The sequence below is a fragment of the Chiloscyllium plagiosum genome, chromosome 11 (genome assembly GCF_004010195.1).
Source record: "Chiloscyllium plagiosum isolate BGI_BamShark_2017 chromosome 11, ASM401019v2, whole genome shotgun sequence".
NCBI lineage: Eukaryota > Metazoa > Chordata > Chondrichthyes > Orectolobiformes > Hemiscylliidae > Chiloscyllium > Chiloscyllium plagiosum.
In genome coordinates, this window is record NC_057720.1 from 71,748,226 (window position 1) to 71,766,932 (window position 18,707).

The 18,707-nt window shown below is 39.5% G+C and overlaps 1 protein-coding gene and 1 long non-coding RNA gene across 4 annotated transcripts in view; one reads left to right on the forward strand and one right to left on the reverse strand.

Annotated features, from left to right (window-relative positions):
- dennd1b (DENN/MADD domain containing 1B) overlaps positions 1-18,707 on the forward strand; it is a 299,799-nt gene that overhangs the window by 108,031 nt on the left and 173,061 nt on the right. The gene's annotated exons all lie outside the window — the stretch shown is intronic.
- Positions 16,086-18,304, reverse strand: LOC122554556. Of its 2 annotated transcripts, none has more exons than XR_006313022.1 (3): positions 18,146-18,304; positions 17,143-17,214; positions 16,086-16,631 (listed from the first exon to the last, which is right to left on the reverse strand). It is a non-coding gene; the product is annotated as an uncharacterized LOC122554556 (long non-coding RNA). The 2 variants fall into 2 exon arrangements; XR_006313023.1 differs by having other exon boundaries at positions 17,817-18,304.

The following is an 18,707-nucleotide window of genomic DNA, read 5'->3' on the forward strand; positions in this document are numbered from 1 at the left end:
GTATCAAATTAAGAGTTTTGATTGTGTCTTCTCTGACATGTTAATAAAAGCAATTTACGCATTTGATTCCGATTCAAGCTTTTCCATCCATTGGACTAACAAATGTAATTTCCCGAGTCTAAGCTCGTTTCACTGAATCAAGCCAATTTAATTTCCAGCCAGCATTTGAAACTGCCTTCATGTGTGTAGCTCCTGATACTGCTTTTAAGCTGAATTATAACAGGGAAAGTAAAAAAAAATCAAATTATAGAAGTGAGTAGGACTAATTAAACTGGTTTTTATAGGCAAGCCTTTAGGATTGATTTCAGTATCATCACACAGCTTTTCAATACCTTATCATTCTGAAAATAAATGAAGTTTGCAGCAAGAAAAGCCAAGTCATTTTCAAATTTGAATTGTATATTTAAGCATTGAGACTTCTTTTATTCCTGCTGTTCATGATTTTCTTTACTGTTTAGATTACTTAGTGTGGAAACAGGCCCTTCGGCCCAACAAGTCCACACTGACCCTCTGAAGAGCAACCCACCCAGACCCATTCCCCTACCTAACACTACAGGCAATTTACCTGTAGTGGCCAAGTCACCTGACCTGCACATTTTTGGACTGTGGGAGGAAACCGGAGCACCCGGAGGAAACCCACGCAGACACGGGGAGAATGTGCAAACTCCACACAGACTGTTGCCTGATGTGGGAATTAAACCCGGGTCTCTGGCGCTGTGAGGCAGCAGTGCTAACCACTGTGCCACTGTGTTCTTGCTGTTAATCTTCTGGAAATAGTTGGACTGCATTTCAATGTCAGCCAGAGTATCATGGCTGATGATGACAAAAAAGGGTAGATTCTTTGAACAGCATCTTCCAAATCCAAAACCATTACCATCTAGAAGGACAAGGGCGGCACATACAAGGGAATGCCACCTCCTTGCAAGTTCGCCTCCAAGCCATTTACCATCCTGACTTGGAAATATATTGCTGCCCCTTCATTATCACTGCCTTAAAATCCTGGAACTCTTTCCCATTCAGTTCTGTGGGTGTTCCTCAACCGAAGTCTGCAGACTTTTAAGAGGTCAGCTCGGCACCATCATCTCAAGTACAATTATGGATGGGCAAGAAATGCTGGCCCTGCCAGAGATGCCCACATACCATGAATCATTCAAAAAAAAACTGGTCCACTTGGCTTGTCCCATACAGCTGCAATAGCTCGTGTATTACAATATAAATACTCTTCATCATGCCTGAAAGTTACATCATCAGCTGGTAAGGGTGAATGAAAAAACTAACCCCTGACCAATTCCTTTCTTGAGCCCTTTACCTGATGGCATCATATTCTAGGAGAGCAGCCTAACCTAATAAATCTTATGCTGTATTTTCGATGAAGTGATCTCTGTTCTGGCCAAAAAGAAATCAGGCTTATCTTTGAAGAAATTTAGTGGTTGGTGCATAATGTTTTTCCGCAGGTCCTTTCCTTGCGGAGTAGAGAACCATCTCCCATCATTAGTTCTAACTTTACCCCACCTAAAATTGTGACCCACTTGTCCTTTCTAGCTAAACCTGGACATTAATCTTGTGTGTCATCCCTGCAAATGCTTATATTACAGAGCCTCAACATGTCAGGAGATATAAACTGAACAATATTCTACTGAGGCCTACGTACAAATGTCTTTCATCTTCAAGAAAACGTTCCGATCCATATCCATAAAACCCTGATTTGCTCTGGCCACCATCACCTCATTATAAGATAATCACAGGGTTAGATAGGGTGGACAGTGAGAGTCTTTTTCCTCAATTGGTGATGGCTAGCACGAGGGGACCTTGCTGTAAATTGAGGGGCAGAAATAGGACAAATGTCAGAGCTAGTTTCTTTACTCAGAGTAATAGGGGCGTGGCATGCATTACCTGCAACAGTAGTAGACTCTCTATGTTTAAGGGCATATAACTAGTCATTGGATAAACATATGGATGAAAATGAAATAGTGTAGGATAGATAGACTTCAGATTGGTTCCACAGGTCAGCGAGGAGTAAATGGCTTGTATTGCGCTGTAATGTTCTATGGTCATAAATCAATATGCACCTATGCACCAGAAAATTCAAGTCTGTTTTGTTTCCACTGATGATACTACTCCTTTTGTAAGCAATCATTTGTTTTTAGTGTTTGCTGAGTCAGCAAATATAACATTGCTCTTGTCTAAGTTAAAACATGTTTTTTTCCTTGCACTCTTTTAAACAATAACGGCTGAATGCCTTTATACACCTGAATCAGTTTGTAAAATTTGATCAGCAATAACAGTCCCAATGCTCTCATATAATTTCGTATAGTTTGCTAATTTGGAGATTGTTGCCCAAACAGTTATTTTCAATGAAAGAGCTAGATTTGCAATGATGTGGAGATGTCAGTGTTGGAATAGGGTGGAAGAAGTCAGAAGTCACACTATGCCAGGTTATAGTCCAACAGGTTTATTTGAAAGCGCAAGCTTTCAGAGCGTAGTCCTATTCATCAGATGAAGTGAGAGAGAAGCACACAGATACAGAATTTATAGGCAGAGAGATCAAAAGATCAAACAAACAGTGTGATTGGAGAGTTGAATAATAAGTCTCGGCAGGTGATGAAAAGTGTCGGACGATGTGAGTAAAGTGTCAGCAGCAAAGGGATTACCTATAATCCAATTAATGAAGCAGAGAGATAATTACAAAAAATTAAAAATAAGGTGGTGCTGGAGACAAACTGAATGGAGGGAATAACATGATAGGTATAAGAACCGCATGCTGAGATTCTAACCAATGTAACAAGTAATCCAAAACTGTAATTAGGGTAGCAAGGTTATCACAATTCATCAAGGTGATAGTAGCAAAGCTGGACAGGGAGGAGGATTTTACAGATATCGAACAGTGTGGTGGGGTCGCGTGTAGTGCAACATGTACCCAAGATCACAGTTGAGGCTGTCTTCATGGGTACGGAACTTAGCTATCAGTTTCTGTTTGGCGATTCTGCATTATTATGCATCTTGAAGTCTGCATCTTGGAGGATCCTTACCTGAAGATTGGAGGCTGAATGTTCTTGACCACTGAAGTGTTCCTGACTGGGAAGGAACACCCCTGTCTGGCTTTTGCTGCACCATGTCCATTCATCCGTTGTTGTAGTGTATGCATGGTCTCACTAATATACCACGCCTCGGAGCATCCTTCCTGCAGTGTATGAGTTAGACATCATTGGCCCAGTTGTCTATTGGTTGAATCATACGAGTTGTCTACCTCATATGCTGCAGGCAAGGATGCCCTGAGACATGTTATATCGGGCGAGACCATGCAGACTCTATGACAACAGATGAATGGAGACTGTGCAGCATTTGCTAGACAGGGGTGATGCTTCCCAGTCGGGAACACTTCAGTGGTCAAGAACATTCAGCCTCCAGTCTTCGGGTACACATCCTCCAAGGCGGCCTTTAAGACACACAACAATGCAGAATCACCAAACAGAAACTGAGAGCCAAGTTCCGTACCCATGAAGACAGCCTCAGCTGTGATCTTGGGTTCACGTTGCGCTACATGTGACCCCACCACACTGTTCTGTATCTGTAAAATCTTCCTCACTGTCCTGTTTTGACACTGTCACCTTGATGAATTGTTATGATCTTGCTACCTTAATTAGTTTGTTCAGTTTTGGATTACTTGTCACTTTGGTTAGACCCTCAGCATGCAACTCTTATTCCTATCATGTTATTCCAGCCATTTGATTTGTCTCCAGCACCATCTTATTTTTAACTTTTTATAATTATCTCTCTGCCTCATTTAATTGGATTATAGGTCGTCCCTTCGCCGGTTATTCAGCTGTTGACATTTTACTCACACCGTTTAACACTTTTGATCACATGCAGAGACTTATTATTTAACACTCCACTCACGCTGTTTGTATGATCTTTTGATCTCTGCCTATAAATTCTGCACCTGTGTGCTTCTCTCTCACTTCACCTGACAAAGGGGCTACACTCCGAAAGCTTGTGACTTGAAATAAACCTGTTGGACCATGACCTGGTGTTGTGTGACTTCTAACTTAGATTTGCTAAACAGCAATGGTCTTAAAATCCAGATACTAGCAGTGTCTGGTCTTCTGTAAGATACAAATCCATCAGTAACCTGTAAGCTTTGAACTAATTCGCAGCTGAACGTTTTTTGGTTCTGTTATCAGAAGCTTCAATCTCATAAGAGAAGCATTAGAGGTCATGACCTGTATTTGCTTGATTCATCTCATATTTGCTTCTCTGCAAAGATATGCATATATTTTACTGAGCTCAGACAAGGAAAGTCCTGGTTTCATTAGACTGCTTGTCCAATCTCTTCATTGAGGACCAAATTAACACTACATTCCTGCAATAGGCAGAGGCTAGGGGAAAGGTTCGCATGAGAGGATTCTCATTGAGGAGACTGAACAAACCTGGACTATATTTTCTGTGTTAAGTAAAATATTTGAATATCTTTGCGCAGAGGCAATAATGAGATAAATCAGTCTAATATAGGTAATGAAATCTAATACTTCTACACTGCATTCACATTCTATTTTGGATTCCATTCTGACAAATTACTTCCCTCAGAGAACATGTTGTGCAAATGCCTCTTAATTCCCAAAGGTGATTGAATAAAACTTGAGAATATCTATCTCCACATATGCAAGTGAAGCCAGCAGCCCCCAGTAGAAAACTAGTTACTCTTTGACTTTATCAAAAACCATCTCTGTCCTTATGCGTTCCTTAAAAAGGTATTATGGAGCTATTTTAGGAGAAAACTGATCCACTGTGGTATGAGTAAACTTGGAGGTTTTTTTGGGTGTGTTTTCACATGTCTTAAGTTATATTTCACTGGCATAAATTCAAGACTTTTCTGTCTTTAATGGAAAGCTATCAGCATGAGATGAATGAAAGCACTTGCCAGTTCTACCACCTGTAGCATTGAACCAGTCACTATTGCATGGTTGTAATTTGCTTAGAAACTGTTGTTAGATTCTCAGAGGACCTCCGTTCACAGTATGCACTATTAAACACTGCGAGAGATGAAAATAGCTGTAATCATATCTAACATTGGTGCATGCAAATAAAACTGTTACTTTCTGTTGAGTAGCTTAGGAATTATTAATATCCCACAAGGAATTCACAGCATTAAAGAATGTTTAGCTACACACTGCTTTGCGAATGCTAAGGCTACCGTATGTTTGCAGCAGTGTTTGAGCAATACTGTATGCACTGTTACAATAACTTGAAGCAAGCGTTCTCAAGTAGGTTGCTTTAAATTTTCAACATTATGTCTCAAACATAAATTGTCACAGGCAAAAGTTTTGTGTCTCAGATGAATTTTTTTAATGGAACAGAGTTTTTAGGGAAGGTGTTTTTTTTTTTACAGCCTTTTGAAATGATTATAGTAATGAGTATTTTTTCATTCTGTTTACTTGCTGCTACAGCAGTGCTTCAGTTCTGACTCCTCTGGAGCCAAGATTCTCCAGTTATGCAGAGTATGTTTTACATCCAAGAGAGATTCCATTGCAAGCAACGTATGGAATGAGTGGGTAAAGCATCCTTGGGAATTGGCACAGGCTGATAAATTTGCATTTCTGGCTTGTTCCATGGTTTTGCTGGTCTGGTCTGCTCTAGAATAGCCAAGAGGACACATGGGAAGCATTTGTTGGAAATCATGCCATTCTGGAAAGCTTCTGGTAAGGGCCAGTGGATTTGAACAGATGGAGCACCATAGTCTTTGCCAATATATTCTTGCACAATTGACTTTAGTGATGCATTGACAAGCAGAGCCTAACTGACCATAATATTGCTATGGTATAATAGGGTTGGCATTGGCAGGCATACGGGAGAGGGCAACTCATTTTATTTCAAATGTTTATTTGTAGGTTGGGAGCTCTTCTCAGAGATAGCATACCTGCTTCCTTCCTCCCTACCTGAACTATAAAAACCACCTCACTAATCAGCTCCCTCCACTCAGTAAGATGCTTAAATGTTTACCACCATGGGCGGCACGGTGGCACAGTGGTTAGCACTGCTGCCTCACAGCGCCAGAGACCCGGGTTCAATTCCCGCCTCAGGCGACTGACTGTGTGGAGTTTGCACATTCTCCCCGTGTCTGCGTGGGTTTCCTCCGGGTGCTCCGGTTTCCTCCCACAGTCCAAAGATGTGCAGGCCAGGTGAATTGGCCATGCTAAATTGTCCGTAGTGTTAGGTAAGGGGTAAAGGTAGGGGTATGGGTGGGTTGCGCTTCGGCGGGTCGGTGTGGACTTGTTGGGCCGAAGGGCCTGTTTCCACACTGTAAGTAATCTAATCTAATCCAACGAGCCCAAAAGACTTAGTGTATTTGATGCGCAGTTTTCATTCTGAAGACTTACTGTTTCACTAGTTTTTTTCTGAATTTGGAAGAGCTGGTCAATTATACATTGATTTAGACTTTTCATATATTGCATTATGACAAAGTGGGTCTTTAACCTCCTTCTAAACCTTTTGTTTAGAGATTTCTGAATTTGATGTCATAAAGGAGTGAACCTTTGTCCCACTTATTTAATCCTCTAAAATTTATTGCTCGGCTTTCCTTATGCTTGAGAATGTAATGGAAAAGTTAATTCTCTACTGAGAGTTAATTCTCTATAATGGAGTCTACTGTTCGTGGACAAAGTGCTTGATTGAGTATTTCTTCACTGTTAACCTCACCTAGGCAAGATATCTCCTGGGAAGGTTCCTGTGGCAGAAACCTTAAGAGGAATCCACTGCTTTGATAGCAGACAGAGCTAAAATATTTATGGTTTTTGTTAGAACTACAGAGATCCGAGCATAATCATAACAAAGAGGATGTTTCCTCAACGATATTCACCATACTAATATTGCTGGGAATGAACACAGTTGAAATGTAGTTGAAAAGTAACGCTCTTAAGTTTTCAAGTGTTTCATATTCCCCTGTTAACTTATACACTTCACACGAGTTACAATGATTTTTATTGAGTATGCGTATGGGATTTAAAGCATTTGTTTTGATGTGATGCATCAATGTAATAAAAACTCTGTCCTTCTATGTCGCACATCAATTCTCAGTCCAGCACAGAAATGATGAGCAAATGTTTGTGTGCAGTGTGTGATGGAGTAGAATACTGATCACAAGAATTTTATTGACTATCATTAATTGCAGCAATGAGGAAATCTTGTCCCAGTATCTCGCCTTATTTGTTTTCACTAACAATTTGTTTCTGCAGTTGCTCATCTATAAGATGCACTGCAGTAAATGGATAGTTAGAATTTAATGACAATACTTGTTTATTTTTTTTGTGCTTGTCTTTTTGAAAAAAGAAATGAGGAAGGGGAAGAGAGAGCACAAAGAAACATCGGTGATTAAAGTAAAAGAACATCTAAATGCATAGGAAAAAGTGGGCCCATTACAGAAATAAGTAGCAATAGTAGGTGCAGCTGGAATCCGCAGGTCAAGTCTAAATGAGTACTTTACGTCTGTATTCACGATAGGTAAGAAGGATGCAGGTGTAGAAATCAGGGAACAGGGCTGTGACAGACTTGAACAAATTACAATTCAAACGGAGGATATGTTATCACTTTTAGGCTTAAATTTAGATAAGACCCAGGTGAGATGTACTCCACACTACTGGAGAAGACAGGAGGAGATTTTCAAATTTTCAAATCCTCCTTAAAAAGGGAGAATTGCAAGTTAAATACAATCTGTTACACAAGGCCAATCTCCCAATCTCCAATTATGAATTGACACTCCGAACATTCTCACAGGTTACAGGGTCACGACTGGTGGATTGTGACCCCAGCACTGATGCTAGGAGTATTAATAATAGTACAACGGAACTGTGATCCAATGACTGACGCCTGTGGGTCTCTTAAAAAGATCCTGATCCATAGCTGTAACCGTATTTTGCCCATCTCTTGCCAACCATTCCTTAATATAGCCCAGTATGTGGCCACCATTATCAGAGGGTTCAGTCCTACAATGAATCCTTTAGTACAGTAATTTATCAAAAACTTTCTTAACATCTAGGTAGAGAATGTTTACTAGGCACCACTCATCCACCAACTTCAAAACCATACAGTTTGATTTTTAAGTTTTTATTTATGAAGCCATATTGATGGTTCCTAATATGTCTCTGTCAATCCCAGCAATTGTCTCTTGCATTGCTAACAATTCTGCTGAACATATCTCCTACTCCTGTTGTCAAATTAATAGGAGTGTATTTTAACAGATCTGTTGTCTTGTCAATTTTTAAAAGAAAAACCATGTGCTACTTTAGCCCTTTTCCAGTCTGAGCACCATGGAAGAGTACAATGAGCTGCCTTAGTGTATGGGATGTGGATCTTCACTGTATAGTGTTATCTCCCTAAGAACCCTTGAAAAGTTATCATCCACCCGAACTATTTTTTTATTATGGAGTTTTAATTCCTTCTAAAACCACAAAATTAATTTCATTTAGTATTAATACTTTTTAATACCATTCAATTTTATTAGTTGAGTACCATATTTATGTAAAATGTGATGCAAAGGCCATATCCAGCGAGTCCTTAATAGTCTGCCCTTGGAACAGTTTTCAATGGTCAATTAAAATTCTTGACTTTGATTCTTTCCATGACTGATGACTGCAAAGACTTCTCCCATTTCTTCCCTAATGTCAGTGATCTTCTTTTCCTTTAGTCTTTTCACTCAGTCGAATAGTTGCTGTTGTTATCTTTAGCTGTTGTATTCAGCTGTGCTGTCACCTAACGGAAGGTGTAGATTTAGAGGAAATGTGCAAAATAAGATTGAATGAATTGTGCGAAGATCTTTTTTGACGGGAGTTTGTGAAGACAAATTTACGGTGAGTCTAGAGTGTTGTGCAATTTGCTTTTCATAATTTTGAGATTTCAGTTCCATTTTCAGAATTTTGCCAGCTTCCGGGATGGTAAAGTCATGCAAGGATTAATTCCCCAGCATTGAGTGCCAAAGTGCTGCTGGCAAGTGCAGTCATTGGGCCCAGATTTTCATCCATGTTGGGGTCCGAACTCTCTCACTAAAATTCAGTCCTTCAGATTTGCAGCAGCATTCTCTTGAGGTTATGTTATACCCTTCTTTTCAGTTAGCTGTGTCTAGAGCTAATGTTTTTCTATCTGCTGGATCAACAATTGCATGAACACGGAAATGCAGATGCTTGTCTCTAGTTCATTAAAGGTGTAGTATATAAGAGACTGTTGAAATTTTGTAAAACCTGCAAATGTTGCAGGAAAATGCACCTCTGAGCATTTTGAAAAGCTGAAGCAATGAATTGTTACGTTTAAAATATCTATCAAGCAAAACTAAGTTAAATTAGAGCATGTTTTAAAACTTAATTTCTGCATTCCCACAATTCAATAAGCTTGTCCCCTGTGACAGTAAGAATCTGAGAAATCTGAATCTGCACTTTTTGTGGTTGACCAATGCTGGAATTAGTTAAAAGATTGTGACTCTAGAATGTGGATGACTCACTCTAGAAATTCCACCAAATTAGCTGCTCAGGGAGCCATGACACTTTGATTATAGAGCTGATTGGGTCAGACGTGGCATGAATCACCATATTCATTATCTTGGGAAATGCGTACTTTGCTGTACCAGTATTTCCCAGCCTCTTCTGAGAAGACCCGTTGTTACGTCTAAAAGACAGTTCACTAAACTTGAGCAAAATTAATGAGGTCATAGAGTCTTAGAGATGTACAGCATGGAAACAGACCCTTCGGTCCAACCCATCCATGCTGACCAGATATCCAACCCAATCTAGTCCCACCTGCCATCACCCGGCCCATATCCTCCAAACCTTTCCTATTCATATACCTATCCAAATGCCTCTTAAATGTTGCAATTGTACCAGCTTCCATCACTTCCTCTGTCAGCTCATTCTGTAATCAATTGGTTCAAGCAGATTCCTGGTCAAATCTGAATCAGTTCAAAATCATGATGGACTCTTTATCAAACAGCGTGATCAATTGAAAACAAAACCCTGGTGCTTTTTGTGTATTCTGTAGCCCTTGTTTTGATGATGTGATGATGACCACAAAATGATGATATATGTTTAGCATACTGATTTCTGTGCTTCAATTCTGGCTTCTTGTACAGACCTAATTTTAATTGCTCTATCATTGATGGCTTTGGCTTCAGCTGTCTTGACCTTAAACTCTGGAAATGCCTTTCTAAACTATTCCACCTCTCTACTGCTTCTGTCATGCACCTTGAAATACGCACCTTTGTTTTTGATCAGTTCACCTGACATCTCCTGTCCAATCTTTTCTTTTACTATTCCTGAAACCACCATCAGCTCACTTCTGTTTTAAAGGTGCTAGATAAATGCAAATTGTTGCATCAACACACCTTAACATTCTCTCAAGAAATTCTGAATTATGAAAAAAAAAAAGATCAGTTATGCGAAGTCTACGCTGGGCCATGCTCATCATATAACTAATATCATCCTTAATTTGGAAGCCACATTCCAGGGTTAGCCTCTCGATGTGTTGGAAGTTTGGACTACACACGAGTTGTTTGAAGATGGGCTTCAGGAGTTGTATTAATCAATTCAATGGCAATGTTGTGTCTGCTTCCAAGTTTTTATAATATTGTTCAGCCTTTCCAATTGTACTGTAAGTACCTCATATGGATTGTCCACCTTCCTTGGTTATGTGTAGGAATACTCGTTACTGTTTTGAATAATACCAGCTGGAACATTGAGTATTAGTCGGCAGTTTGTACTTAAAACAAAATATATTGATGGTGTTGTGGCTGAGATTTCCAGTGAAGTGAATGGTATAGAGGCCACATTTTGCACTCTTCCCATTTGAACTCAGGAAGGCACGCTGTTGTGTAAGGGCCTGAAAGGGTCAATGCTGAAGTCATCCTGAAATCCCACCCATTCTAATGATATTATATGGACTTGATGGGAGAATAACTTCAGCTTTTGAAGGAGTAAGTCCTACCATCCAGGTCTTCCTCACAATTTCTATAATGCCAATCATATATTAATGTAACATATACCTGGTTGCTATCATGCAATTAACAAGGCAAGAGACTCTTAGTAAACTACCAAGTGGTATTCCTTAAATACATAAACCCAAGCAAGCCTTGTAGATCCGACCAGGAAAGAGAATAGTGGCAATAAATCTACCAGATAGTGCTTGCAACATGATGGTGTTGATTCATCTTGCAGCATGCACCAACAACGTGATCATGGATTTCATCTTGTTGAAAATTGGATTGTTTTGGCAAGAGCATTTTGGATTGTTGACCACTGAGGTTGGCTACGGAATCGAAAGGGAGTGCACTGATTTTTTTATAAAAAGATAAACTTCGTTTAAATGCTTATAGTGATTCTATCTAAGGCTTCTCTTCCTATTTCTGCTTAGAGGAAATTTACTCTCTTATAATAAAAAGGGAGGACACATTCTCAGATCCAAGCACGGAGGGAGACATCAGGAACAGAAATTGTTTGAGAGTGTTTATGTGTCACTTCACAGCGTTTCACTTCAGGGGACTATTTTTTCTATCATCTGTGTGGCTCAAACAAAGTACACTTATTGGATTATGGATTGAAAATAGCACAGGAAATTGCTTCCTGCCTTAGAATCATGAAATCTCTACAGTACAGAGACAGGCTGTTCAGACCATCGAGTCTTTACTGACCCTCTGAAGAGTATACCATCGAGACCCACCCACTCCATCTCTATAACCCCATGTTTCCCGTGGTGAATCCACCTAGCCTACATATCATTGGACACTCTGGGGAAATTTAGCATGGCCAATCCACATAGCCTGTACATGTTTGGACTGGGAGGAAACTGGAGCATCCAGAGGAAACTCATGTAGACAAGGGGAGAACATATAAACTCCACACAGATAGTCACCCGAGGCTGGTTCTTGCTATTTTGAGGCAGCAATGCTAACTCCTCCACTTTTGATTCTAAAAGTACTCTTTGCAGTGAAATCAATTTGCTCTCCTCCTATAAAATCAGCACTTCCACGTTAGCTTTCAAGCACAATATCCAAGAGATTAACTTCAGCTACAGACATGAGCATGGAACATTTCATACATTTTTTCCTGGTTGATTTTAACCTTACTGCGAAGCCTCTTCCAAGGTTACCTACCTTGAAGAGGCTCTCCTCCTCTCTCTACAAGGATTTCAGTGAGTCTCTCTCTCTCTCTCTCTCTCTCTCTCTCTCTCTCTCTGTCACTGTCCCCCCAGCCCTAACCCCTTCCCATTTATCTCTCAGCACCTCCTGGCCTACAAGCCTCATTCCTGATGAAGGGCTTATGCCCTAAACGTCAATTTTCCTGCTCCTCGGATGCTGCCTGACCTGCTGTGCTCTTCCAGCACCATACTCCCTTCTCTGATCTCCAGCATCTACAGTCCTCATTTTCTCCATGTTCAACCTTAAGCAAATCATCAGTCAAAATAGTCCTTGGGATTGGAATAACCAAGCAATTAAGAAGTAAGAAGCATTGGTAATTTTGTCTTTTTGGAACACTAGGCTCTTTTTTTTTAGTCATAGTCTGTATTCCAATATTTCTTGTTATGTTTATTTTCTGGTGTTGGAGAGACAGCTTGGATTTTTGGGGTTAGAGAGTGGGTGGGTATGGAACTTGTGCTCCATACACTTTTTAGAAGATAACAGAGTCCCTCTTCAAATTGTTTCAGATGTCAAAATAAAAATGTCATCACCATTTCATTTAGGAAATGGCCAAGACAACATCACCACTCTTGTTGGCACAATTTGACGCATTAGTGCCAGTGTTCTGTCATGAAAAATTGCACTTAAGCCAATATCCTTGAGGGTAGTGCAGTACAGTTCTTGTATGCTGCTCTGAATTCGACTCTGGTTTCTCCCATAACCGTTAGTGATGACATTGATAGTCATGTGGTGCAAAAACGGAGTATTGATGTCATCTGCCAGGATAGTTTTGGGCATTAATGTTGTTAAAGTCTGTACTCTATGTTTAAACACTCATGGAATTTGCTGGTTGGAGGTTTTCAGCTGACACTGGTTGGAACATCACAAATTAATTCTCACTTGTAAGCCCAACAGCGTTTTGGTTCTTACTGTGAAATAACATAGGTTGAAATGCTTATCAAAATCAGTCCTATTGGGTGACTCAACAATCCTCTGTAGAAAAGGGGTTTCTGGTAAGCTCATTGACCTCTTCCATTTTCCCTACCAATCAGTCATGTCACTTGTTGCAAATGGAGAAAACTGCCATAATTTTTGTTCCCCTCTATTGGCAACAGACTATGCAATTTTCTTTTCTCGCCTTGCTGTAATATTTTATTGAAAGACATTCTGAGTGAATTTGAAGAACTACAGATAATTAGTTAGTTGCAGGACAATTGTGCAAGGCATATTTTGCTTGATTGGGCATGACAAGTCTCAGTGATTCTCAACCGTTTTTAACATCTGAATGAAAGAAGTTTGATAATGTGTTCTGAGCATAAGTGTGCATGTTTGCGTTTGGCCAAAAACTGTTTGAGAATTCATGCTGCTGCAATTTACTCCTGAATTTGTTTTAAAAGATTTCCTAATTGACTTCCTGTTACTGTGTTGATTTGAGGCTTCATTGAAAATAGAGCTTCTGGCGATTTAAAAAAAAATTGCAGCATTCACCTTTCAACGTTTAAGATTTTTCTTAAAAGAAAGAAAGAAAAGTGTGTTTTTTTTCCAACAGTACTCAAGTTTTGTTCTACCAAATGGCAGTTTGCACTTTTATGATGGAAATTTTTTGCCTAATATATTGGCTATGCTTGTTCGTTTGACATGCAGACACAAATAGAATCTTTCATCATACAACTCACAAGGAATTTGAGGAAGAAAAGAGAGCTGTGTTTTGAATTGCTGTCGGTTTTCAGTTTCCATTTAGATGGGCATAGCTGTACTACTAAAACCCAAAACAGTCCAAGACAAATCAGTTATCTTGATTAGCACATTATCTATTCATTCAGACATTCACCTCTTTATAAAATAGCTGAAGTGTATAGTATCTGCAGTCTATGCTGCAGCAACCTGCTCGAAACATTTTCAGCGGCATCTACAAAACCTGTAATTCGATATCACCTGGAAGGATATAGGTAGCATGTGCACGGGAGCATCGCCACTTCCCAAGTTTCCTTCTATGTATCCTATCATCTGGAAATGTTAAGTCATTTGCCTCATCATGGCTGGAGTCTCCTCCCTAATCATGTGAGCCCCTGCACAAACACAGTTCAAGTTGGCAGCCCACCAACAGGTTTTCAGGGCAAGTCAGAACTGATGATAACTGGCAGACTTGCCAGTGATGTCCACGTCCTCAGAGCTAATTGTTTAAAAAATAATTTTGTGTCATGCTCAAGGCAAGGTGTCTTCTGTCCAGTCTGTTTATAATAAACCTCATTCTGTGTCGCGTTTTTGCTTTGTTCTGTGCATTTTTGTTTCCTGTCAGTAGCTGTAGAATTTGTCTCCCAAAAGTGTCCAGCATTTTTAAAAAATTGAGCAGTGTTTTTTGTGTTCTGCTAGTGATCCACCAGAGTTGAAGGATCGCTAAGTTTTGCTTAAAATGATCCCCTTTACGTGCACTTATTGCAGGGGGGAAGAGTCACTGACTGTGGATATCAGTGATCAATCCATCGTATCTTATTTGGAATATCGTTTGGGAATCTCTTGAACTTGATTTGAAACATTATCCTCAACCTCACGTTTTATTTTGTTTTTAAGCCACTTACTGAATTGTTAGACTATTAACTGTATGTATAAAGCAAATATCTCCCCGTGTCTGCGTGGGTTTCCTCCGGGTGCTCCGGTTTCCTCCTACAGTCCAAAAATGTGCAGGTTAGGTGAATTGGCCATGCTAAATTGTTAGGTGAAGGGGTGAATGGGTCTGGGTGGGTTGCGCTTCGGCGGGTCGGTGTGGACCTGTTGGACTGAAGGGCCTGTTTCCACACTGCAAGTAATCTAATCTAATCTTTCCAGTCTATGTTGGACTTCAGTAAACCCATTACTCAACAGGGTTTGACAGAGATTATCCATTTATGTTAGCTGAGGTTGTGTTTGGGGTGAGTGCAGTTTGTTGATGAAAGTTGGCACTTCATTTTGACATAGGCATTGTTGAATGAAGTTGAGAGCTATCCTCTCAATTTTGAGGAGAGTATAACACACTTGCTGCATCCCAAAGTTATTAAGTAAGTAGTAAACACTTCGTGAAAATTACAGTCAATTACATTTCATTTTTTGCATGTCAAAATCACAATTGGGTTGCTGTCACAGTTACTAAGATGCTATTTTCCAGATTGAATCCATGCATTTTGTTAAAAATACTTCACACTTGCAAATTGATTGTCCTGTTTCTTTTAATAGAACATCTCCCAAACTAAGTTACATTTCAGTTTAATTCTATACATTTGTGATCTACAAACACAACTAGATCCATATTTTCAAAACAGCAAATGTTGCATTTAAAGTTTGTATCAAAGGTTTTGGGGTATATGTCCATTTCATATGGGATATTTGATTAGTTGACCAAAAAGTTCCAGTATTGCAAATGAATGATCTTGATGAACAAACTTCAAAAATATATTCAAGTACCAAGTATGCTGGAAAATCAGAATTACAGATCACATGTGCAGAGCGAAAGATTAATGTTTATGGCACAGGCCTTACAAAGGCGTATCATCTTTGCATGTAATGCTTCACTTGAAATAAATCCTATGAAGATCTATTGTAGTGTCTGAAATCCACATTGAATTTCAACACAAAGAAGTTTGCAAATATTCAAGTATTCTCACTACAATCTTTAACATTTGAGTTTTGTTTTTGATTATCAGTTGTGTCGGTGATAAAATGTCATCTCTTCATATACCTTGGAATACACCAGAGAGCTTGAGTTAGAACTGAAAGATGTTATAAATTTGTTTTAGTTGTTTTTCTTGGATCTGCAGTTCACCTTCAGTTTTGCTTCAGTTCATGAAATAGATCAAACTGCTGCATAATATCAGATAGTATATTCCTTTTGCAGTGGACTTCAAAGATTACCCATGTACATATTAACAATTGTGTTGAATCATTGTGGAAGATTTAAAAACAGCGCAGATATTAGTGGCATTATCAGCTTAGAAATGCAACTATACTTGCCTGCGCAAACGTCCCTTGATAAAGCTGTAGGAGAAATATGAAATGCAATCAGATGACTTCTTTAAGGGATCTTGAGTTTTGGAAGTATTTTAAACACTTTCTAATTGAGCACTTCATTCTTAGAATGATGGTATTACTTGTTTAAACTTTAATCTGGGAAAAATGTCTCGGTTTCTTTCTTGTATGAGGTTTAAATGTCAGCCAGTCAAAATTGCAAACCAAACTGAGCAATATGTATTTATAGTACTTTGGGTATATTTTGAGAGAAGTTATTAGATGCTAATTTTAATGACGAGTGAATTGATTTGTAGCAGAAAATGCAGATGCAGTGTTAGTTTTGCCAGAATATTTGATGATATAAAACATTGTCCAATATCTTCATTAAAGCATTCTCCATAAATAGAATTTAGGTCAAATTGACATTACAGTGCAGCATAATATGCGTGGTCTCCTTTCAGGAATCTTGACTTGTGGATGATGGCCTAAAAACACTCTGTCCCTGTTTAGAGAAGCAGATTAATTATAGAATCATAGGTTCATCCAGTACAGAAGACTGCCTCCAGCCCATCAAGTCTGTACTACCAAAGAAAATGCTACTATGTACACTAGTCCCACTTTCCTGCACTAAATCCAAACCCTCGAATGTTATGACATTTCAAGTACTTACCCATGTGTTTTGTGAGATTTCCTGCCTAGCACCCTGTGAAAAAGCTCTCCTTCAAATTTCCTCTAAACTGCCTGCCTTTCACGTTAAAATTAGGCCATCTCTCTCCTTTATTGAACCTTGCACAATGGGAACAGCTGCTTTCAATTCACCCTTTCCATGTCCCTCCTAATCTTATACACCTCTATCAAGTCGCCCCTCAACCCTCTCTGCTCCAAAAAGAAAGTAACTCGAGCTAACAAAGCCTCTTTCCATATGAAATGCTCTATCCCAGACAACATTTTTGTGAATCTCCCTTCCTCGTCAACCCATTGGGTATGCACCAGCTTATTAAGGAAGTACTCACCTTCATTCTGAAATAGGTTTTCTTTTTCTTGTATACTTTCATTAGGATTCTGTGATTCAAGGTTCGGATTCTCTGAAGGAGAAAGTTGAATTCATTTTAAAATTATAATTGATGCTGGAGGTGCACTTAAGGCTTCAGTATTGACAATGTTTGTAATGACTGGCTTAGATCCTTATGTTCCAGATACGTTGCATCAAATATTCATCCTTTCGTTTTGCTTCAACTTGAGATTAGGCCAACAAGATTACATACTTTAGAATAAACCAAATATACTTTATGTTCCAAGGTTAGGAAAGTGAAACAATCAACTATTTATCTATTTACAATTGCATTCTGGCATCCAGAACTAAGATGAGGTAAACATGGATTAATAAACATACTGTGGTTGAGCACCCCTTTTGAGAGGAGAAAGTGAGGTCTGCAGATGCTGGAGATCAAAGTTGAAACTTTATTGCTGGAACAGCACAGCAGGTCAGGCAGCATCCAGGGAACAGGAGATTCGACGTTTCGGGCGCAGGGCCTGTGCCCGAAACGTCGAATCACCCCTTTTGAGAACATCAAATAGCAGAAGTAGGTTTCACTGATTTCATATCAAATCAACCAGAGTTCTTTGATGCCAAGGGTCACCAAATCTCATTGAAATTTTGCCTACTTCTCAAAGGATTCCAACTCACCACATTTGAAATTTAGACTCATAACTCCATCAAAGCCTCTCTGTCACAGGCAGTGGTAGTAGTGGTGGCCCACGTTCTGGTAGTTCAACTTTTTCTTTCAGAAATACGTACGCAGGGTTTCTGGGGACTGATCGTAGCTATCTAACTATCAGCACAATTTCAGCTTCACTGCTCAAGTGAAGGGTGCTGCTCTTGAGCTCCCAGACCTGATCTTTTTTAAGTTGATCTTCCTGGTTTGAGATTGCATTGAACGGTTTGGCTAGGCTATGTTGCATTGACTTAATACAGATATAGTCCTATCTCCTTAGCCTTTTCTGTTGCCAGCTTACCTCCCAAATATTCACTCGCTTTTTCCGAGGCTGGCTTCAAAAAGCTGAACTCCAGCATCTAATCACTGGCACAATTCCCACTGTCTAGATGCTCTAAGCAGATCCCTATGAGTTTGACTTTGCCACAATGTGCATGGAGCCCGGCAATAGCACACTGAAATAACCTCCTCCTGTTCTATTACTGACAAACTGACTGAGCCAACTGCTACTTCGTGACACTTGACTGTTTTGAACGACCTATCCAAAGCACTCTTAGCATGTCCCACCCTTGTTCCTTGGCAAAGTTGAATGTTGCAATCATTGGAGCATCCTGTGGCATGACTATCACAAATATATCCATGCTGCTAACTTTGACATAAGACAGATTTTACCATTATCTGAAAAAGTATTTGCGTCTTGCTTCATCATGGAAGGTGGTAGTCATTTGTCATGTACAGCTTGATGTTTTCAGCCAAACCTAGCATGAGGTTCCTCTGAATTAGACATACTCCCACTTTCAGTGAGAAGTCTTAAGTGGCTTGTTGCTATTCCTAGTTTTCCGGGAAAGGTATCAGCCATGAAG